The following is a 24,714-nucleotide window of genomic DNA, read 5'->3' on the forward strand; positions in this document are numbered from 1 at the left end:
TAGCAGTATGACTTTTATATTAATTTCAAATTTTCATATATATTATGGTAGGTAGAAGAATCAATGTCAGCCATGAATGTTAATTAATTCAACTGTCATGGGAAATGAGCAGGATACCCTAGATATTCTGCTAAAAGGTATTTCCTACTATCCAGTTGTTAATCATATCCTACTGACAGCCAAATGCAAGTATAAACCCAATGGAACCATTCAATGGGATAATGCCACTGAACAAAGGGCCCATCCGATATGGCACTGTGTTTTATGATGAGTCATAAGAATAAAAGATTTTTGCCTTTCAAAAGATTTCTCAGACCCAAAGAGGAAATCACTTCAAATTTTGGAATATAGGAACAGAACTAATGTTAAGTCTTCAAATTAGATAAGAAATCCATAACTTCTTGAGTCAATATGTAGATCTTCCCATTTGTTACCATGATACTTCTCACAGTCCCTTTAATAATCTAATTTTCTCACATAATAACGTTCTTCTGACTTTGGGAAGGAAATGAGGAAAGTAGAAGAATATGGACCACTGCACTCCTACAGCTTCTTTGATGACCACATCACAGGCCAGGTACGTCCAACACGAAAGCATCGTCCATCAATAAGCAAACAGACATGCACACAAATAACTTCTCCCTGAATCTGATCTCTAAGCAGGGCTCAGCAAGCTTTTCTATAAAAAGTCAGATAGTAAATGTTTTCCTCATTGCATGCCTTAAGGTCTCTCACAACTACTCAACTCAGCCCTTTTAGCACAAAAACAGCTGTATACACTATGTAAACAAATGACTATGCTGTGTTCCAATACAACTTTACTTATATTGGACAGGATATCTGAATTTCATATAACGTTCACATGACGAAATGCTATTCTACTTTTGATATTTTTCCATCATTTTAAAATGTAAAAACCATTTTTAGCTCCTGTGCTGTGCAAAATTAGGCAGTGGGCCAGATTTTTTAAAGAGTCTGGGCCGGGATTCCCTGGTGACGCAGTGGTTAAGAATCCTCCTGCCAATGCAGGGGACACGGGTTCGAGCCCTGATCTGGGAAGATCCCACATGCCACGGACCAACTAAGCCTGTGCGCCACAACTACTGAACCTGCACTCTAGAGCCTGCGAGCCACAACTACTGAGCCCGCGTGCTGCAACTACTGAAGCCCACACGCCTAGAGCCTGTGCTCCGCAATGAGAAGCCAACACAATGAGAAGCCCGCGCACTGCAGCAAAGAGTAGCCGCCACTCACCACAACTAGAGAAAGCCCGTGCGCAGCAATGAAGACCCAACACAGCCATAAATAAATAAATAAATAAATAAAAGAGTCTGGGCCAGATTTAAAGAATCAGTTGGCGGGGAGGACCTTCAAGATGGCAGAGGAGTAAGACGTGGAGATCACCTTCCTCCCCACAAATACATCAAAAATACATCTACATGTGGAACAGCTCCTACAGAACACCTACTGAACGCTGGCAGAAGACCTCAGACCTCCCAAAAGAACAGATGCCAGAGGGTGACCTACACGCAGAGGCGGGGCCAAATCCAAACCTGAACCCCAGGAGCTGTGCGAACAAAGAAGAGAAAGGGAAATCTCTCCCAGCAGCCTCGGGAGCAGCAGATTAAATCTCCACCATCAACTTGATGTACCCTGCATCCCTGGAATACCTGAATAGACAACGAATCATCCCAAAACTGAGGCAGTGGACTTTGGGAGAAACTGTAGACTTGGGGTTTCCTTTCTGCATCTAATTTGTTTCTGGTTTTATGTTTATCTTAGTTTAGTATTTAGAACTTATTATCATTGGTAGATTTGTTTATTGATTTGGTTGCTCTCTTCCTTTATATATATATATATTTTTTTTTTTCCCCTTTTTCTCTTTTTGTGAGTGTGTATGTGCATGCTTCTTTGTGTGATTTTGTCTGTATAGCTTTGCTTTTACCATTTGTCCTAGGGTTCTGTCTGTCTGCTTTTTTTTTTTTTTAGGATAGTTTTTAGTGCTTGTTATCATTGGTGGATTTGTTTATTGGTTTGGTTGCTCTCTTCTTTTAATTATTTTTTAATTTTAATAATTTATTTTTTATTTTAATAACTTTATTTTTCTTTCTTTCTTTTTTCCCTTTTCTTCTGAGCCGTGTGGCTGACCAGGTCTTGGTGCTCTGGCCAGATGTCAGGCCTGAGCCTCTGAGGTGGGAGAGCTGAGTACAGGACATTGGTCCACCAGAGACCTCCCAGCCCCTCGTAATATCAATCGACGAGAGCTCTCGTAGAGATCTCTGTCTCAACACTAAGACCCAGCTCCACTCAATGACCAACAAGCTCCAGTGCTGGACACCCCATGCCAAACAACTAGCAAGACAGGAACACAACCCCACCCATTAGCAGAGAGGCTGCCTAAAATCATAATAAGTTCACAGACACCCCAAAACACACCACCAGACATGGTCCTGCCCACCAGAAAGACAAGATCCCGCCTCATCCACCAGAACATAGGCACTAGTCCCCTCTACCAGGAAGCCTATACAACCCACTGAACCAACCTTAGCCACTGGGGGCAGACAGCAAATCCAACGGGAACTACGAACCTGCAGCCTGTGAAAAGAGACCTCAAACTCAGTAAGTTAAGCAAAATGAGAAGACAGAGAAACACATAGCAGATGAAGGAGCAAGGTAAAAACCCACCAGACCAAACAAATGAAGAGGAAATAAGCAGTCTACCTGAAAAAGAATTCAGAGTAACGATACTAAAGATGATCCAAAATCTTGGAAATAGAATGGAGAAAATACAAGAAATGTTTAACAAGGACCTAGAAGAACTATAGAGCAAACAAACAATGATGAACAACACAATAAATGAAATTTAAAAACTTCTAGAAGGAATCAATAGCAGAATAACTGAGGCAGAAGAATGGATAAGTGACCTGGAAGATAAAATAGTGGAAATAACTGCCTCAGAGCAGAATAAAGAAAAAAGAATGAAAAGAACTGAGGACAGTCCCAGAGACCTGTGGGACAACATTAAATGCACCAACATTTGAATTATAGGGGTTCCAGAAGAAGAAGAGAAAAAGAAAGGGACTGAGAAAATATTTGAAGAGATTATAGTTGAAAACTTCTCTAATATGGGAAAGGAAATAGTCAAGTCCAGGAAGCACAGAGAGTGCCATACAGGATAAATCCAAGGAGAAATACGCCAAGACACATAGTAATGAAACTGTCAAAAATTAAATACAAAGAAAAAATATTACAAGCAGCAAGGGAAAAGCAACAAATAACATACAAGGGAATCCCCATGAGGTTAACAGCTTACTAACTGTTATTTTTCAGCAGAAACTCTGCAAGCCAGAAGGGAGTGGCAGGACATACTTAAAGGGATGAAAGGGGAAAACCTACAACCAAGATTACTCTACCCAGCAAGGGTCTCATTCAGATTCGATGGAGAAATTAAAACCTTTACAAAGAAGCAAAAGCTAAGAGAATTCAGCCCACCAAACCAGCTCTACAACAAATGTTAAAGGAACTTCTCTAGGCAGAAAACAAAAGAGAAGGAAAAGACCTACAATAACAAACCCAAAATAATTAAGAAAATGGTAATAGGAACATAGAGATCAATAATTACCTTAAATGTAAATGGATTAAATGCTCCAACCAAAAGACACAGACTGGCTGAATGGATACAAAAACAAGACCCATGTATATGCTGTGTACAAGAGACCCACTTCAGACCTAGGGATACCATACAGACTGAAAGTGAGGGGCTGGAAGAAGATATTCCATGCAAATGGAAATCAAAAGAAAGCTGGAGTAGCAATTCTCATATCAGACAAAATAGACATTAAAATAAAGACTATTACAAAAGACAAAGAAGGACACTACATAATGATCAAAGGGATCAATCCAAGAAGATATAACAATTGTAAATATTTATGCACCCAACATAGGAGCACCTCAATACAGAAGGCAAATGCTAACAGCCATAAAAAGGGAAATCGACAGTAACACAATAATAGTGGGGGACTTTAACACCCTACTTTCACCAATGGACATACCAACCAAAATGAAAATAAATAAGGAAACACAAGCTTTAAATGATACATTAAACAAGATGGACTTAATTGATATTTATAGGGCATTCCATACAAAAACAACAGAATACACTTTCTTCTCAAGTGCTCATGGAACATTCTCCAGGATAGATCATACCTTGGGTCACAAATCAAGCCTTGGTAAATTTAAGAAAATTGAAATTGTATCAAGTATCTTTTCCAGCCACAATGCTGTAAGACTAGATATCAATTACAGGAAAAAAACTGTAAAAAATACAAACACATGGAGGCTAAACAATACACTACTAAATAACCAAGAGATCACTGATGAAATCAAAGAGGAAATAAAAAAAAAAACAGAAACTAATGGTAATGAAAATACGACAACCCAAAACCTATGGGATGCAGCAAAAGCAGTTCTAAGAGGGAAGTTTATACCAATACAATCCTACCTCAAGAAACAAGAAACATCTCAAACAAACAACCTAAACTTATACCTAAAGCAATTAGAGAAAGAAGAACAAAAAAACCCCAAAGTTATCAGAAGGAAAGAAATCATAAAGATCAGATCAGAAATAAATGAAAAAGAAATGAGGGAAATGATAGCAAAGATCAATGAAACTAAAAGCTGGTTCTTTGAGAAGATAAAATTTATAAACCATTAGCCAGACTCATCAAGAAAAAAGGGAGAAGACTCAAATCTATAGAATTAGAAATGAAAAAGGAGAAGTAACAAGTGACCCTACAGAAATACAAAGGATCATGAGAGATTACTCTATATGCCAATAAAATGGACAACATGGAAGAAATGGGCAAATTCTTAGAAAAGCACAACCTTCCGAGACTGAACCAGGAAGAAATAGAAAATATAAACAGACCAATCACAAGCACTGAAATTGAAACTGTGATTAAAAATCTTCCAACAAACAAAAGCCCAGGACCAGATGGCTTTACAGGTGAATTCTATCAGACATTTAAAGAAGAGCTAACACCTATCCTTCTCAAACTCTTACAAAATATAGCAGAGGGAGGAACACTCCCAAACTCATTCTACAAGGCCACCACCACCCTGATACCAAAACCAGACAAAGATGTCACAAAGAAAGAAAACTACAGGCCAATATCACTGATGAACATAGATGCAAAAATCCTCAACAAAATACTAGCAAACAGAATCCAACAGCTCATTAAAAGGATCATACACCATGATCAAGTGGGGTTTATCCCAGGAATGCAAGGATTCTTCAATATATGCAAATCAATCAATGTGATATACCATATTAACAAATTGAAGGAGAAAAAAACATATGATCATCTCAATAGATGCAGAAAAAGCTTTTGACAAAATTCAACACCCATTTATGATAGAAACTCTCCAGAAAGTAGGCATAGAGGGAAATTACCTCAACATAATAAAGGCTATATATGACAAACCCACAGCCAACATCATTCTCAATGGTGAAAAACTGAAATCATTTCCCCTAAGATCAGGAATAGGACAAGGTTGTCCACTCTCACCACTGTTATTCAACATAGCTTTGGAACTTTTAGCCACAGCAATCAGAGAAGAAAAATATAAAAAGAATCCAAATCAGAAAAGAAGTAAAACTGTCACTGTTTGCAGATGACATGATACTATACCTAGAGAATCCTAAAGATGCCATCAAAAAACACTAGAGCTAATCAATGAATTTGGTAATGTAGCAGGATACAAAATTAATGCACAGAAATCTCTTGCATTCCTATACACTAATGATGAAAAATCTGAAAGAGAAATTAAGGAAACACTCCCATTTACCACTGCAACAAAAAGAATAAATTCCTAGGAATAAGCCTACCTAAGGAGACAAAAGACCTGTATGCAGAAAATTATAAGACACTGATAAAAGAAATTAAAGAGATATAAAAAGATGGAGAGATATACCATGTTCTTGGATGGAAGAATCAACACTGTGAAAATGACTGTACCACCCAAAGCAATCTACAGATTCAATGCAATCCCTATCAAACTACCAAAGGCATTTTTCACAGAACTAGAGCAAAAAATTGCACAATTTGTATGGAAACACAAAAGACCCCAAATAGCCAAAGCAATCTTGAGAAAGAAAAACGGAGTTGGAGGAATCAGGCTCCCTGACTTCAGACTATACTACAAAGCTATAGTAATCAAGAGAGTATGGTACTGGCACAAAAACAGAAATATAGATCAGTGGAACAGGATAGAAAGCCCAGAGATAAACCCACACACATGGTCACCTTATCTTTGATAAAGGAGGCAAGAATATACAATGGAGAAAAGACAGCCTCTTCAATAAGTGGTGCTGGGAAAACTGGACAGCTACATGTAAAATGATGAAAGTAGAATACTCCCTAACACCATACACAAAAATAAACTCAACATGGATTAAAGACCTAAATATAAGGCCAGACACTATAAAACTCTTAGAGGAAAAGATAGGCAGAACACTCTATGACATAAATCACAGAAAGATCCTTCTTGATCCACCTCCTAGAGAAATGGAACTAAAAGCAAAAATAAACAAATGGGACCTAACGAAACTTAAAAGCTTTTGCACAGCAAAGGAAACCGTAAACCATAAAATGAAAAGACAACACTAAGAATGGGAGAAAATATTTGCAAACGAAGCAACTGACAAAGGATTCATCTCCAAAATATACAAGCAGCTCATGCAGCTCAATATCAAAAAAACAACCCAATCCAAAAATGGGCAGAAGACCTAAATAGACATTTCTCCAAAGAAGATATACAGATTGCCAACAAACACATGAAAGGATGCTCAACATCACTAATCATTAGAGAAATGCAAATCAAAACTACAATGAGGTATCACCTCACACCAGTCAGAATGGCCATCATCAAAAAGTCCACAAACAGGGGCTTCCCTGGTGGCGCAGTGGTTGAGAGTCCACCTGCCAATGCAGGAGACGCGGGTTCATGCCCCGGTCTGGGAAGATCCCACATGCCACGGAGCAGCTGGGCCCGTGAGCCATGGCTGCTGAGCCTGCGCGTCCGGAGCCTGTGCTCTGCAACGGGAGAGGCCACAGCAGTAAGAGGTCCGCATACCGCCAAAAAAAGTCTACAAACAATAAATGCCGGAGAGGGTGTGGAGAAAAGGGAACACTGTTGCACCGCTGGTGGGAATGTAAATTGATACAGCCACTATGGAGAACAGTATGGAGGTTCCTTAAAAAAAGTAAAAACAGAACTACCATACGACCCAGCAATCCCACTACTGGGCATAAACCCTGAGTAAACCATCATTTAAAAAGAGTCATGTACCACAATGTTCATTGCCCCCTCTATTTACAATAGGCAGGACACGGAAGAAACCTAAGTGTCCATTGACAGATGAATGGATGAAGAAGATGTGGCACATATATACAATGGAATATTACTGAGCCATAAAAATAAATGAAATTGAGTTATTTGTAGTGAGGTGGATGGACTTAGAGTCTGTCATACAGAGTGAAGTAAGTCAGAAAGAGAAAAACAAATACCATGTGCTAACACATATATAAGGAATCTTAAAAAAAAAAAAAAGGTTGTGAAGAACCTAAGGGCAAGACAGGAATAAATACGCAGATGTAGAGAATGGACCTGAGGACACAGGGAGGGGGAAGGGTAAGCTGGGACAAAGTGAGAGAGGGTAATGGACTTATATACACTACCAAACATAAAATAGATAGCTAGTGGGAAGCAGCCGCATAGCACAGGGAGATCAGCTCAGTGCTTTGTGACCATCTAGAGGGGTGGGATAGGGAGGGTGGGAGGGAACGAGACGCAAGAGGGATGAGATATGGGGATATATGTATATGTACAGCTGATTCACTTTGTTATAAAGCAGAAACTAACACACCATTGTAAAGCAATTATACTCCAATAAAGATGTTAAAAAAAAAATCAGTTGGCAATCAACTTGGTCGCAGTTTCTTCAAAATTGTTTTTTCTTGTACATGGACAATTATCATCATATCCTGAGGGGCACAATGTACTAAGTACTGTATAATGCAGTTACCCCTTGGAAATGTATCTTCTGCAGAGATGATATTCTAGTTGGCAAGCTTACATTGGCTTCATAAAATATTTACTAGGGGACTCAAAGTTCTCTCCTGATTTGCATTCTTATCTGATTGATGATGGTGGCGTGTAATCACTGCGAAATGGAAGAGTTGTATTTAAATGATGATGGAAGCAACCATGTGCCAGCCCTGTACAATATTAATGATTCTCAGCTGGTCAGACTAAACTATTGATAAGTACCAATTCAATTCGTCAAAATCTTTAGTCAAATGTAAACAGCCTCCACTTGTTAAAAAAAGGGGGGGCAGTTTGACAGACTATATGTTAATATCCGATAATCACTGAATACATTTCCTGTGTCCTGATGCAGTAACCACTGAGCCCACTTGCCTCCTCTTTCATGAGCAACATGTACCACACAGAAGCTACTGACCTGCACCAGGATCATCCTGAAAAAGTTAAGCTTCCTGAATCCCTGGGAATGATTAGATGCTTCATATTGTGTTTATTACTAAACAGAAAAGTGAACAGATACTCCGCATCTCCAATTTTTAGAAATGATTCCAGTGTTTTGTTTTGTTTTGTTTTGCGGTACGCGGGCCTCTCACTGTTGTGTCCTCTCCCATTGCGGAGCACAGGCTCCGGACGCGCAGGCTCAGCGGCCATGGCTCACGGACCCGCGGCATGTGGGATCTTCCCGGACCGGGGCACGAACCCGTGCACCCTGCATCGGCAGGCGGACTCTCAACCGGGAAGCCCCGATTTCAGTGTTTTTATAAAAATGCTCATTATAAAAAATTTAAGCAACTCTTAAAAGTACAATGAAGTCAGCAACCAATGAACCAAATGCATTGTTTGCTTGGTGGGTGAACAGTATTCCAGACAGCTCTCTCTGTGCATATGTAGAGACGGAAGAACAAGTAGAATAAGTTTATAACAATGGGATAGCACGTGGTTTAAAAAAACTCTTATTTGAATAGAACATAAACAAAAGAAGTGAACATTGGATGAATTGCTGGACTTCAGATACACATTTCTTTACTCCAAGAAAAGTTTCTAAGTGACATCTCCAAACTTAAAAGTGAAGAAAATTATGAAAAAATATATTGAGATTATTTTTTAATTGACATAGCAAATACTATTGATGGATTTTCTAGACTATTCTTTATAATTTCATTATTATAGAAATATACAGCTGCATAGTAAAAAAAAAAAAAAAATACTACAAGAATATGTGGTGGGGCTTCCCTGGTGGCACAGTGGTTGAGGGTCCGCCTGCCGATGCAGGGGACGCGGGTTCGTGCCCTGGTCCGGGAAGATCCCACGTGCTGGAGCGGCTGGGCCCGTGAGCTATGGCCGCTGGGCCCACGCGTCCGGAGCCTGTGCTCCACAACGGGAGAGTCCACAGCGGTGAGAGGGCCGCATACCGCAAAAAACGAAACAAACAAACAGAAAAGAATATGTGGTGAGAAAGTAAAAACTACCTGCCTACCTTCTTCCTTCTAAGCCCCATTCCTCAGATATAACCACCAAGTATCCGCAGACATATCCTTAACATTTATCAGAATACGTTTGTGCAAGCCGTTTTTATGATATATCGTTTCGTATCTTGCTTTTTTTCACTTCAACAATACACATCTTTGACACCTTGCCCTATCAGTAAAAATAGCTAATAATAACTGCTGGCATCAACTGAGCACTCACTATGTGCCACTCCTCGTTCTGTGTTTTACAAGTATTAACTCACCTAATCCTCAGAACAACCCTGCAAGGCACAAAGAGAGACCAAGCCACGTGCCCAAGCTCTCGCCGCTGGAGAGGGGTGGAGGTGAGTTACCTCCACAGCCTGTTCTCTACGCCAGCAGAGAAGGGGCTGAAAGGCTTGCCATGCACACTTTGCCAAGACAGGAATAAACTGTGTTATACCACCTCCCCATCATTAAAAGGAAAGGCAGAAAGAAGAGCAGGACCCAGAAAAAAATGACAGGATGCCATTGCTGCACAGTCCAGCACACAAGTGGAGACCCAGATACACTCGTTCCAAAACTTGGCAGAGGCAAGGGTGCGTGGTGAGAATTTCCAGGCAGCTCAACTGCAGCAAAGGACCATCCAGAGCTTAGCACGATCACCTCTCGTTACATTTATGAAGAATGGGTCCTTATATTTCCCCCCCAAACACAGATCTGATAAGGTCCAGGTATCTGTTCTCCCTAGCCCTACTTCCTAACCTTCAGATATATTACCGTTCTAGGTCTTTCCAATGTTCAGAGGATGAAGGTCAAGCCCTTAATATAGTATATGCATAGGCACTGAGGAGTGTGGCCTGGCCTTCCCACCAACGCTTTGCATTTGATCATCTTCTTGCCTGGGATGATCTTTCCTTTTCCTCAGACATTCTAGAACTCTCAGCCGCAGGATCCTCCTTAGTAAACTTCTCCCTGGTCTCCTGGTCTAAATCAATTCCTGTTGTTACATGGACCCAGTAGAACCATATTCCTCTTTTTAAAATTCAGTTTGTAGTTACGATTTTTAGTATGATCATTCAGTTAATACCCACCAACCATCCCAGATTATAAGCTTCACGACAGCAGGAACCATGCTGGCTTTTGCTCAGTATTAAATTCAAAGCTTCAGCACGGAGCCTGGCACATATTGGGCACTGAATTCATATTTCTGGAATGAATGAAGAAATGAAAGTTTCTGAGGTTTAGGATGCGAATGTAGCATTTTCATCTTGGATCACTGCAGGTGGCATTCATATGAAAGGACAATTTTATCAGACAACCAACATTAGCAGAATGACTTCAGAAGTCATACAGGCAGGTAGGTGGATTATAAAATTACTGTCAAAAGAGATCCCCGCTCCACACCCTGCCTGCCCTCTAAAAATGATAACAGAAGGGACTTCTCTGGTGGTCCAGTGGCAAAGAATCTGCCTTACAATGCAGGGGATGCAGGTTCAATCCCTAGCCGGCGAACTAGTATCCCACGTGTGATGGGGCAACTATAAGCCCGCATGCCACAACTACTGAGCTTGCGTGCCTCAACTAGAGCCCGCGAGCTGCAAACTGCAGAGCCCACGTGCTCTGGAGCCTGAGCGCCACAACTAGAGAAGAGAAAACCCACACGCCACAACTAGAAAGAAGCCCACGCACCGCAACGAGGAGCCCACATGCCGCAACAAAAGGCATGCCTCAACGAAGATCCCACGTGCTGCAACTAAGACACCACGCAGCCAAAAATAATAAATAAATTTTAAAAATCTAAAAAAAATGATAACAGCAAAAAAGAAAACACAAATAAACAAAAGGAATGCGCATTAACTTCATCTTGATACATTTTCCCTGAAAGAGTAGCATGGAAAATTGAAAAGCTGTTTAGCAGTGGGTCACTATGTTATCCCTTCAATGCTACAAACAACTTTTCCACCTTCAATTAGGAGCAAATGGAGCCTGACAAATAAATACTATGCACCAGATCTTCATCTCTCAAATAATTAGCTTGCACTGTTAAGGGAAATTACTTGATTGCCTCAAGTCTATTCTTGCAGGTTTCATGCCAAGGCAATAATACTAATAAGCCTTATAACATTCCATTTAACTGTTCGTTCAACAAATATTTATTGGGCACTAATGTTAGGCACATTATTATTTGCCCACCACCCGAAGGAAATGGGAGACACATAAAACCAAAGCCTTTTTGAAGTACTGGAAAGAAAACACACACACCCGAGTGTGGAAATGAAGACTTTTAAGCACCCCTTAGAGAATCTCAGGCCTGTGGGTTGAGTCCACCCCCAAAGCACCAGCCTACCTCATCTTTGAAAGGAAGGCGGTGAAGACAAATGATTATCGAGCTGCTGTGCATATGCCCCATTTAATATTCTCCATGTCATTTCTAAACAGTTTGGGGCACTTCTAAAAGTCCTAAAGAGACCGCTGCTTCCCTGTATCCCAGTGCCAACAAGAGTCATCGCCCTATGAATCATTGAAACATACCAAATAAAGATATTTGTACCCCACTCTCTTAGGGATGATAAATGACCAGCAAATGAGTCCAAGCTGTATGTTGCAGAATGATTTTTCTTTTTGAAGCCGAACTGTGTCTTATTTTAAATAACATTCTACCCAATGCCAAGAAAAGGCAAGGGAGAGAGAGGGAAATTAATGAGCAAATAAACATATTTTTCAGCTACAAAAACCAGGGCTGTTACTGAGGTGCGACTGCAAGAAAGAAAAAAATGATTCTGTTTACTTTCTCTCATCCTCTACCACATCCATTTATTTGAGAGAGCAAATCAGGAGAGACGGCGCGAAGCCTGACACAGCTGGTTTCAGTCAATAGGGGTCATTTTCATTCGGTCTGTGTATTTATCAGCTCCTTGTTCACTGTTCCCAATGGGAGGATGGGCCTGCTGCCCAGGATCTGAGTTCTGGTAAGAAACCAGCTATCTACCTCATCCCATACCATGCACGACCGCTGCCATGGTGGCCCCGTCCCAGCACCTCTTTACTCTCCAGCTTAGCACAGTTTTGCATCACAGCATGTCCTGTGAGGCCCAGGTACACGCAAAAGTCATTACCTCCACGTGGGTGCACGCATGTGGCCTGCGTGAGCACACTCGCACGACACACCCACCCACACCCACCCCAGGCAATTTATCTCCCAGTAACAACTCACTCTTGCCCATTAGAAACATTTGTGGAACTGTAAAAACATTTCTTCTCCATTTTCAGCTCGGCCGATTGCTTATGCTTTACAGACTCTGAAAGCCAAACCGAATTAAACAAATATTTGAAATTCAGTTGGATGGGGGGTAGGCATGGTTGAAGCATTCTTTCTAGAAAGGTTTTAATTAAAAACGGCTCTTGGGTTTTGTTCCAGAAAAGAACGTGATAACATCAAAATGTAGTGTTGCTGACTGACCACAAGTGAGAGACTATCTATATGAAAATAAGATAAAATCCATCTTCGTATTTCCTTTTGAACATGAAACAATTGCCATCAGTGGCCACCCCAATGTATTTCTGTAAATGTTATTTCCTCTTTCTTTCTCCTTCCCAACATAGTTGATCAGCAGAGGTGGTAACACAGGCTCCTGAATGGTCCACATGGTCAATGGTGTGACACCTCCAGAAGCCTTCACTGGAGGAGTGCTTGCAATATCGATGATTACTGACTTGGTCTAGGTATCAAGGATTTCTGAAATTAAGTCTCTGAATTCACGAAAAATAACTGATACTTATCCACGGAATTTTATGACACTATGTCGCCAGTTGGATCCCAAAATTCTTCCCAAAGTTGGAAAGAGGTAGGGATGAGAGGGTGCCATGGGATAGTTACACAAACTATGAACTTCACTTAGCCAAGGCAGAAGTAGCTTTAATGCCCAGATTCACATCTTGGCTTCAGGATGTCTGTTGAGAATGATCATATAACTCTGATAGCAGAGTGGATCTTAAAATCCACATTTATTTCAGAATCATTGTTAAGAAAATTAATTAAAATCACACCCGGCTTAATCACTTGGAATAAAGTATGCTCCTTTCAAAACTTGTATAATGTAACTCAGCTCTGATGGTTTCACAGTTTTAAGTATTCTTCTGCTTTAGATTTTGGTTTGGTAGTAAAATTTCAAAAAAGGCTACCAGGTTGGCAGAAGAGATTACCAGGGAAAGGGGAGGATCCTATAGGGTCTGGGAGGAAAACTATTCATACTCTTTGTCATGTTGTCATTAAAAAGTATTAACTCTGAAGATATTAGAAATGATGTAATTATTAAAAAACACAAAGGAATTGTATTATACATCAATACTCTAGTCCACTGGAAAATGATGCAAGGAAATCTCACAAATAAGGATGGTACCTCAGAAAAGTGGAACTTCGGCAATTCTAAAGTAAGCAAGGAAAAGAATTCAGTGTTTGATTTCACGCTCTCATTGTCCATTTGCGGGTATAACTTCTAAAGTGAGGTAAAGCAGACCTAAGCGCTAGGTGACATGTTAAACTTCGGTGGTTAAAATGCCAAACAAACCCCAGAGACAAATCTTAAGCAATTTCCCTGCCACCCTTTTTATATTAATGTCTAAATCGTATAGTAATTACTGTTCTGCAAGAGTGAGCCTTCAATTTATTCTTAAGCGAAGAAATTAATGAACACACATTTATAGAATTGTTCTATTTCAGATACTGCTTCCCTGCATCTCTTTGACTCAGGGGCTGTCATTTATAATTCAGCAGGCTGGTGAGCATTTTAAGAGGCTGTGCATTTTTTTTTTTTTTTTCGGTACGCGGGCCTCTCACTGTTGTGGCCTCTCCCGTTGCGGAGCACAGGCTCCGGACGCGCAGGCTCAGCGGCCATGGCTCACGGGCCCAGCCGCCCCGCGGCATGTGGGATCCTCCCGGACTGGGGCACGAACCCGTGCACCCTGCATCGGCAGGCAGACTCCCAACCACTGCGCCACCAGGGAAGCCCTGCACAACGTTTTGAATGTACCAAATGCCACTGAAAGGTACAATTTATAATGGCTAATTTTATGTTATATGAATTTTGTCAACTAAAAATTATTTTAAAAATAAAGCACTTAAGCAAAATAAGAATCTCTTATCTTTTAATAGGGCTAACAGAAACTCTCGACTTCATCTGAGAATGACTGATATTCACTATGTCACCTTAAGTGAAACACTGTATTGTGAACAATAAAAGCCAAAAAGATACCTTGCCCTAGAATGGATAAGGTCCAAGCCAGGTTTTCGGTATGTCTCAGGGAATTTGACTCCTCTGCCACACACTGGCACCCTCTTTTTTCTACAATTCTATCATCTCCCAGCTGGCTTAGAACTAAAGAGAAAATGCACAAGCCACATCCATCAACCGTGCATGATACAAAGCTAGTAGAGAGTGTTAAATACACTGGACGATGAACCAGTATCCAAAAAGATCTTGGCAGACGAGCATCAAGGAATCCAATATGAGAAATTTAACGGGGATCAGTGTAACATCTTACGCTTGGTTAACAAAAACAAACCCCCCAAAACACCAGTACTGTACACTGGAAGCTCAGGGGAGACGTAGCTTGGCGGTTACATATGTAACAGAGGATGCAGGGATTGCGTATGACTTTGTAGAGCACCCCATGTGACGCACATGTCAAAACAACTAATGTGGGGCTTCCCCGGTGGCGCAGTGGTTGGGAGTCCACCTGCCGATGCAGGGGATGCGGGTTCAAGCCCTGGTCCGGGAGGATCCCACATGCCACGGAGCAACTGAGCCCGTGCGCCACAACTACTGAGCCTGCGCTCTAGAGCCCGTGAGCCACAACTACTGAAGCCTGCACGCCTAGAGCCCATGCTCCGCAACGGGAGAGGCCACTGCAATGAGAAGCCCTCACACCGCAACAAAGAGTAGCCCCCACTTGCCGCAACTAGAGAAATGCAGCAATGAAGACCCAACGCCGCCAAAAATAATAAATAAATAAAATAAATATAATTTAAAAAAAAAAACAACTAATGTGACTTTTCAGCTGCATCAACAAAACTAGATTAGAGAACTTAATGCAAGAGGGTGAGAGTCCTGCTCACCTCTGCACAGGCCAGGATGCGTGCCATACAAGCCCGTGTCCCCATATCCCTGCCCCCCACAAAATCTCACGTCATGCCTAATAGACGCTGGATTTTCTCTAGGGGAGTATCCCAATTCTCAGTTGATGTTCCATACATGCTGCTACCATTTTCCCTCTCTAAGGACACTGTGATGAATATCCTTGTATTTGCACAGCTTAGCACATTTGCCTTGTTATTTTTAAAATGTGTTCATTATTTTAAAAAAAACAAACTGATGACTTGATCCATTCAGTTGGGTTCAGTTTCTGGGCAGAGGTGATGATGATGGTGAATGGTAGCAGTAGTGCATGCTTGTGTGTGTGTGTGTGTGTGTGTGTGTGTGTGTGTGTGTGTGTGTGTGTGTGTGTGTGTGTGTGTGTGTGTGTATGTGTGTTGTGTGTAGGGAATGGGAGCTGGGTGTCTGTTAAGGGGGATGTAAAAGGAAAAGATGGGGGTGGTGCAACTGTTAAGTATCGGCTTTAGTTAATGAGCCTTTTCTTGGATTTTATTTTCCTATTCTGTCAATATCCCCATACCCAGGTGAGATACTGCCATCTTACAGTTTTAGGGTTCCCTGCTCCTTTCAGATTACTGAGCTCCTTAAGCACTACGGAATGACCTTGGGTACTAACTTGGCCCTAGCAGGTATTACATGCTCCTGGCTGGTTTCCCTGGCAATTTTAAAGGTGCTGAATACACAGTGGCCTTAGAATAAATATTTGATGATTGCCTTCCTGCCTGCCTGCTGCCTGCAAGTCTCCAGGAGTGGTGCCTAGCCATGGAATGTCTTTAAAACGTTGGCCTACAATTTTCTCCACAGAAAGAATGCCTTCTGGTGGTGGTTGCAGGGAGAATAATGCCCTTTGTCTTGCTAGTGAACACTACACACACCCCAAAACCCAGCACCTGCAAGCCTGGGTAATTTTAGGTAAGGGCTTATTTCTAGCTTTCATAGAAGAAAGTTCTATTGGAAAAAAAGTCATCCTTTGTTATTTTATTTTGGATGAGCTTTTAATCAGAAACACAGGCAGTAACATATGTTAGAAAAAGACATATGAAACATAGAACTTTGCATTTATAACTCACTATGGAAAATCCATGTTAATGCAACACTGAGTTTGGGGTTTTAATTGCACAGAAGTCATGAAATTCAGATTCAAGTTCCCACAGCAAACTTGATACCATATGTGCATCCCAGGGCCCTTCCTGAGTGGGGTGACCTCATTACTGGGCAAAAACGTGATGCAATGAATAGTGATGGATAGGATTTCTCCTCACTGCTACACTTCCCATCATCCCAAGAAAGATGGACAGCGGGCAACATTAACTATACCAATTGCTCCCCTTTTAATGCACAGCAGTCCTTGGGTGTGTGCTTGATGACCATCATGAAGAGCCACTGCACGGCAGTGTCGGAGGCGGGAGGTCCACAACTTGGCAGTGCGCTGCTCGGGTGGAGCAGCCAGGCACCCCATCACCAGTCCTCCATCAGATCCTTACCCACACCCTTCCTAGAGCAGCTGTGTTCAGTGGGCACTGCCCTCCCACCCCCACTCCATCCCCAGAGGACACCTCTCAGTAACTCAGATGCTCAAACTTCTGCATCTGAATGTCTGACTAAAAGGACCTTCCCGGACACACCTCTGCCTGGTGTTGGCAAGGCTTCTCCAAGACAGCTGTTCCATATTGTCATGTTCTAGCTTTATTCCACTTGCTGGGGAATGGCAAGATGTGTGCCATTCCTTGTGGAGACATGTGTTGTCTGGCCAAGGGGGCCTCAAGGTTATTATAGGTAAAAAGTCTCCATGTGTTTCTCTTAAACTATGGGTAGTAGATTGTATGGAAGTATAAGTTGTCCTGCCCCTTGGTATCGATATCCACACCTCACTAACATGTGGCATATGACCAGTTCTGTTTTTCTTCTTGGTAAAATGGTATGGTACATTCTGTTCTCCACACTCTCCTTTGCCTCTGATCTGATCCCTGCTTGAGTTCCCCCAAGCATGTCAACAAAGATATGGGAGAAGACTGGGGATGGGGGTGGGGAAGAGAAAGAGTGTGTAATAAACTCTGATCATTAAGTGCTGCTTAAGTTTTTTGGGGGGTGCTTTGTAAGTGTTCGTGGTCCAAAGCCACTGGACCAATAGCCAAATCAACTTGCTCTGATGGCTCTACGATCCTCCTAAAAAAGAGTTCCCGGTCTGCCTGTGAGTGGTCTGGACTGTACGGTGCTCAACTCAGCAGCTCTCAGACAACACAGACAGCACATCCACCAATAGCCCCTGGGCTCTGAGCACCTGGAGAATCAGTAATGCCATTTGTCAATGGCCTGTTCTCACTGAGCAGGAAGGACCAGGAGAAACCTGGGAGAGACTTGGGATGAAGGAGCACCATCATTAATAAAAGCTTCTATCACAGCACAATCTTTGGGTTTTTAGGCAAAACACAGCAGCAAGAATAAAGCTGTGCATGGGGAAACTAAAACAGAACACAAAAGATGGGGGTTTTTTTGGTTGATGTTTACCTTTAAGGCAAAAAAAAATATTTTTTATAATGCATATCTACATTTAAGGTATTTCCAAGAGAAGCCATTTATAATTTATGAAGAGTCTGGTTGTTTGTGTGTTTATAAAAAGTTATGCTTAAGGAGAACTTTTGAATTAGGCCCAAGAAGATGATAGTCCAGAGCATTTCCAGCCAAAAAATGAGGAACAACTTTTTTTTCTGAGCTGATGTGTATCCAAATCATGTTGATTCTCACACGCCTTTTAAAAATTCCATTAATATCTAGCTGTTGAAGAATAAGTTTTCTGTACTGTTTTCTAATTGGAGAGCTTTTCTTGTTTCAGGAGGTATGACTAGCAGAATACATTAACTATTTGGCACACTTTTAAGAGTGAAATTACAGTCTCTTGCTAAGCTATCTTTTTACCTCTTCATTTCTATTGTCTCCATGGTGTACAATTCAATAAACCAGAGACCTAACTCTACTGTTTCACTGCCTACAACCTAAGTAATGGGGGTGGTGGAGTGGGGAATGTGGAACCACCTCTTTAAATCATATTGTCACAACTGAGTACCGTTCTAAAAACGCCAAACAGAAAGCTTTCTGTTTGATTTATTCATTGAAAATGGCCTAAGAATTTATCTTCTAACAAGCTTAAGATAGCATTTTCATGAACTGTCTTCTCTTCCAGCTTAAGCAATTTCTTTTCTGACTCCAAATTTCTCCTAAGCAACTACTCACCAGGGACCGACAATAATGTAGTAGCTTGTCCTAAATCAGTGCCTTCCTTCTAGAGCGAGCAAAGTTCTTTGCAGATATTAAACCTTCGAAGTAGGTGATGAAGATCATCCCCCATGATCTGAAGATGTAGGAAATTCCTCTGAAGAAATAAATGTTAAGTCACCTGCTCGAGAGCCAGTGTAGACAAGGGATTTGAACCTGACGTTGTTCTTTGTGGTGCAGCCTGACAGTTTGCCTAGTTAGAAGACGATGGTAGATAATATAAAAAGCATGTGGAAAAGGCAAAAAGGAAGAAAGAGGCAAAAGGCCAGAGGGAAGGGAAAAAGATATAGAGGAGGAAAGGAAGTCAGCTCAACTGGAGGTGGAAAACATGCTCTATCTACCCAAGGGCTCTGATATTTGTATTTATTCGTATACAATGATAAGGCAGAATCATTGTAAAAGAGAAGTGGATACAAGATTGAGTCAAAGGACTCCAAACTCAGACAAGCTCAATTCCCTTTTTTAGAGAATTTTCCACTCCACCCTAGTTTACAGATAAATTAATCACCCAAGGCTGTTTATCAAGTGATTTCTTCCTTTCACCAAATGCCAGTTATAGAGAGTCTGGATTTGGTGTGGCAGCTAAGGAAAGAACTGTATCTTGTGGGGTTGTTTTTTATATGAATAACATTATATATAGACATCTCCCCACTTCTGTAAGGTTTTCAAAGCATGCGTGGTTAACCGGAGGCTAACAAAATGGTTAACCAAACGTGTCACTGCTAAGCCCAGTGGAAATAGTGATGGCAGCTCTAGCAATGGGGAGTTGTTCTTCCGTTTCTGCGACACATTCCACCCAGCATCCAGCCTGACTTTCAGAATGGCATAATGCTTTGAAGAGCATATTGGAGGCTGCAGACTTCACGTGGGGGAAGCCCAGCTGACCAGGGGAAGGGCCATCTGCATTTACAGACTACTGCTTCTGCAAGAGTGGACTTAATTCTGCACACTCTTCATGTGTGCAGAGAGATAAGCCCTCCAAAAGGACTCTCGTCAGTCCACTGCCCTTTGCTTAGTTTTGATCTCAGGTAAAATTCGACCTGAGGGCGTCTACCCGCCCTCGCCTGGACTCCATGGTTCCTATGCGTGAAGACAGACTGCCTATATAAGGCATGAGCAGGCGTGGGAGCGCCTCTTTCCCTTCGGCGCACCACTAAAGATCATGGTGTCACCGTGGGACGCCGCCCCGCTCGCTGTTACCGGTATTGTAAGAACAAGCCGTACCCAAAATCTCGCTTCTGCCGAGGTGTCCCTGATGCTAAGATCCGCATCTTTGACCTGGGGCGGAAGAGGTCAAAGGTGGATGAGTTCCCACTCTGTGGCCACATGGTGTGTCGGATGGGTATGAGCAGCGCTCCTCTGAAGCCCTGGAGGCTCCCTGTATTTGTGCCAACAAATACGTGGTGAAAAGCTGTGGCAAAGATGGTTTTCACATCCGAGTGCAGCTCCACCTCTTCCACTGTCATCCGCATCGACAAGATGCTGTCCTGTGCTGGAGCTGATAGGCTGTGGTGCCTTTGGAAAGCCCCAGAGCACAGTGGCTAGGGTCCACATTGGCCAAGTCATAATGTCCATCCGCACCAAGCTACAGAACAAGGAGCATGTGACTGAGGCCCTCCACAGGGCCAAGTTCAAGTTCCCTGGCCGCCAGAAGATCCACATATCCAAGAAGTGGGGATTTACTAAGTTTAACTCCGACGAATTTGAAAACATGGTGGCAGAAAAGCGGCTTATCCCGGATGGCTATGGGGCCAAATACATCCCTAATCGTGGCCCTCTGGACAAACCGTGGGCCCTGCACTAATGAAAGCCTTGTTGCTGTCCCCTCCTTACTCATGCCCACCAATAAATCCTACTTTCTTTACAAAAAAAAAAAAAAGAATCCTTGCTGGAAGTAGGAGGGATATGTACTAAAAACTCAATTTTTAAACAAACAAAGAGGTAAATATGATACTCTTTTGCAACCAACCCCAACTATTTTCCCAGGGGAGAGGGTGGGGAATCTTTAAATCAGATTCCAACAAGAAAAAATACATCTAAGTTACTCAATCTGTTTACACAGTATTGCCTCCCTTGGTGTTCTTGGAAGACGGGAAATATAGACAGGGAAAATGAACGTAAAGAAGCATGTACTCATTCTTCTAAGTCTTTCTTTTATCATCCCAGGTTTAAAATTTTTAAACTAGTCTCCATTTTTCACTTAAAGATAGAGTGTGTATCACAGGATAAAAATCAGGGACTCTAGGAGTGTGTATTCAAGATTCATGCTGAGCACACTGGTACTTAGTACTATATTAATCTACCTTCTGAAATAACAGTTACACTTCTTTCTGAATCCTAATTTTGCACACTTTTCATGTGCAGAGATGGTAAGCCCTCCGAAAGCACTCTCTCCTGCTCTTTGCTTAGTTTTGATCTCAGATAAAATTCAGATCTCGGTAACCTCAGCTGTCAATTAAGTATATTATCAAAAGGACACCACAGAAGAGAATTTCTCACCCAGGGCTAATTAGGTAATGGTTCCCCAAAGCACTTGCCATTCAAATTTTAAAACAGACACCCACAGTGAAGTGTGGAGATGGGGCTGGAAGATCACCAGCCTGGTTGATTTCCTTCTAAATGACAATAATTACCCAGGTAAGAGGCAAAGCTTCTCCTATTAAGTCAATTTTGCTCATTTCAGAACTTAATGGTTACAAAATAATATCAGCCAAAATCTACACATCTCATGAACCTGATGATTCGTGAATTTAGATTTAATATTGTCCTGAATTTGAAGGTTGGTTCAAAGAATACCTATAAAACACCAACCATGAAAACCAACTCAATACAGTACTCATGTCTCTGGTGAGAGATACAGGTGGATTCTGTGAGAAAAGAAAGTTGTCAGGACAACTGAGTGAGACATTTCAAATGCAATTTAAGGTCATACTCCTGAAGTGCATTAGGAAAAACAGTGAGGCCACCATTTTAGGGAGATTAACATGTCAGATGCACATATGAGACTTCCACATCCCACGCCACTAAAATATATGCCAATTTAGGAATACAGAAGACTTAAAGTAACTGAATCTTTCACTCTTACATGCTCTTGGGGAGCATGGGTGACGTACATATAGCTTGGGCTCTGATGCACTGTGGTTGGTCATTAAATGTTCCATGACTTTTTTTTTTTTTTTTAAATCAGAAGAGAGTTTTAACCTGGCTCCATTTCAGCTAGGGTAATGACAGCCTCCCTCCCAAAGATTCTTCCCTTCCAACTGGCCAACACTTGCTTCATTTTCTCCTGTAGAATAAAGATCACCCAGAATGACTGGCTGTGCATGGCAGCTCCTCCTTCTGTGCTCCCCTGGTGTTTTGGGGGAAGTTGTTCATTCTTTCAACATACATTTAATGAGCATTTATTCTGTGCACAGTAAGATATATTATACAAAGACAATTCTGCCCATTTCCAAAAAGATTGAAATCTAGTAGATTCCATTATTCTGAGGTCCTGGGACATTGTAAATTAAATGGTTATTTCTAGTGCTATTTCCGATCAAGGTTAGATTGTTCTAACCTGAACCTAATAGATACTGCTGGTGTTCTGGGGCTAACTAGCATTTTCAGATTGCAGCATATCAAATATATGTAGTTAAACCTGACCTAAACTGGGGACTTTTAGTCACGACTCAATCCAGTGGTTCTCAGCTGAGGGTGATTTTGCCCCCTGGGGGACACTTGGCAATATCTGGAGACATTTTTGATTGTCACAACTTGGAGGGGAGGTGCTACTGGCATCTAATGGGTACAGCCTAGAGATACTGCTGAACATTTAATAACGCATGGGACAGTCCCTCACAACAAGAATTCTCTAGCCAAAATGTCAATAATTCCAAGATCGAGAAACCCTGCCTTAATCTGACTGCCAGGTTAACTAAACCAGGAGTCAATGCCATTTACCGACCAGTTATTTATTTTATTACTTTATTTTATTATTATTATTTATTACTTTATTTTATTATTTTATTACACAAGACCGTTGTGATGTGGGTATTAAAATGGGCTGGTATCAAAATCCAACTTAATAACAAAATATCTTCCGTGTGACATTTCCTCTCTGTCCTTAATGGAATTCATCAACTCACTCTGTCTCACAAATGGCAGTGATCATAAACGACACCGAGAATTATTTTCTATAACCATAGGCTCTAATAACTGGAAGAGTTTGGGGGCCCACCTGGAGCAAAACACAGATTACATTTTATTTATATTTCAAGATACCTTTCACAGATTAAAAAAAAGGAGGCTCAGCAAGATGAAAAGGCTATCGTGGTCCCATGACAAGTTCAAGGTTGAAGGTGAATTAGATCCCATGCCTCCTGACTGCCAGTCTAAGCTTCCTCTGCTATCCTGGAGACTAATCTGGAACTCAGCTGCATCTTGAAGTTAAATAAGAAACAGAGATGACATCTGAAAATGCTAACAGCCCATGTGCTGTGTATTTTCCGTGGCACTGAGGCAATGTGTTCTGAGGCTGGGCTACTTCTTGTCAGGAGCCACAGTGACAGTGTCAGCCACTGTGCTTGGGGGGAAGCTAGGAGTAGAGTTTGTTAAACTGGCAGGCATCTGCATCTCCTCAGCTGGAGGCGGGTGCTCCTGGTAGGATCTGCCAAACTAGGAGGCAAGGGCAGATCCCAAGACCTATCGGGGAGTGTCAGTAAGGGCCTAACCGTACTCTCCTTTCCCAGTGGCAGCTGGGGCACTTCTCCCAGTTTTCTCCCTCTGGCTCCTAAAATGGTTATTGCATTGTATTCTGTTATCTTGCAAATAATTCCAACCCCGTAAAGATCTTTAAAGGGAAGTATGTAAAGTTTCAGCCCTGACATTCTCTTCTCAGTAACTTCTTAGGTTTGCACATGGAATTGGGCCTGTGTAGTGGGAGAAGAGGTATATACCCTACTTGTCTGCAGAAAACTAATCATAGTGGGCTCTGAATTCAACAGTGAATTTAATACTCCTACTTTCAAATAATTAACCAAAATCCAGAGATTCCAGTAAACATTCTCATAAACCTTTTTAGCAGATAGAGTCCACCTTTATTTAGTCAATAAGGGTGGGAGGAGGACTTCCCTCCCACCTGCACCCTACCTTCCATCTATAAAGAATTTTAAGAGGGGAGCCTGGAAATATGGAAATCTGCATAACTTCCCCTTACTTCTTTTCTCCTCTCAGATCTTCTGTAAAATAAAAACAGAGTATGTCATAGAAAAATGGAAGCTTGAATTTTCTGTCTCATGTTCTCTTTGAAAGCGTTGGGGACAAGGCATGTAAAATCCTTCACGAAGCATGTCACGAAGCTTCATGCAAGTTGGCTGTCTCCTCCTTCAGCCTTTTGACGTGACCACTAATATCCTTCTGGGAACTATCACCATCTCTCTCTCTCTCAACACCATCGGGATCTGCCTCACGACCAAGGAAATGGAACAAAACATGGGGTCAGTCAGTGTATGTGGGTGTGTGTGTCTGTGTGCACGTGTGTATGGGATGAAGAAGGGGGAAAGGGGAGGGGGAAGGTACAATGGCACATGACCAGGTCCCAGAAATAATGCATAAGTCTGCCCAGAGATTTTCCTACGGCCCTTTAAACAGGATCCTTGTTGGAATTTTTGGATTCTGTCCCATGGAGTTCAAGTGCATTCTTCAGGGCAGCCAGTTACTGTTCCACAGAGGTGTGAATGTCCTGGAGTTTC

At 41.7% G+C, this 24,714-nt stretch overlaps 1 protein-coding gene and 1 pseudogene across 4 annotated transcripts in view; one reads left to right on the forward strand and one right to left on the reverse strand.

The window, feature by feature from the left end:
• The window catches only part of CREB5 (cAMP responsive element binding protein 5), a 412,090-nt gene that overhangs the window by 18,580 nt on the left and 368,796 nt on the right, over positions 1 to 24,714 (reverse strand). The gene's annotated exons all lie outside the window — the stretch shown is intronic.
• On the forward strand, positions 509 to 20,786 carry LOC115853907 (large ribosomal subunit protein uL16-like; annotated as a pseudogene).

Source organism: Globicephala melas, chromosome 9 (assembly GCF_963455315.2).
Source record: "Globicephala melas chromosome 9, mGloMel1.2, whole genome shotgun sequence".
NCBI classification, from domain to species: Eukaryota; Metazoa; Chordata; class Mammalia; order Artiodactyla; family Delphinidae; genus Globicephala; species Globicephala melas.